Source organism: Crocuta crocuta, unplaced genomic scaffold, assembly GCF_008692635.1.
Source record: "Crocuta crocuta isolate KB4526 unplaced genomic scaffold, BGI_CrCroc_1.0 scaffold531, whole genome shotgun sequence".
Classification (NCBI taxonomy): domain Eukaryota; kingdom Metazoa; phylum Chordata; class Mammalia; order Carnivora; family Hyaenidae; genus Crocuta; species Crocuta crocuta.
Window position 1 is genome coordinate 1984209 of NW_027531997.1, and position 284 is coordinate 1984492.

A 284-nucleotide genomic window follows, 5' to 3' on the forward strand; every position below is an offset into this window, starting at 1 on the left:
ACCCCGTAGAGGAATCTTGGGCCCATGAAGTCATCCCTAATTACAGAGTATGCCTAACAATGCGGTAATTATGAAAGCACTCGGCTGGCTCATTTAACTATACCTCAACCCCCAACACAAATCTTTGCTGAGAAAGGTGTACAGGACAAGGAACTACCTGAGACCGTGACTCAAATTCCCCGGAGGTGAGGAGGGGTGCCTGTTTTCATCCCCTAAAGCGATTCACTTGAGGAATCGCTGCGGACTGAATAATCTATTTACTAATCTTGGCCCTTGGGTACCAC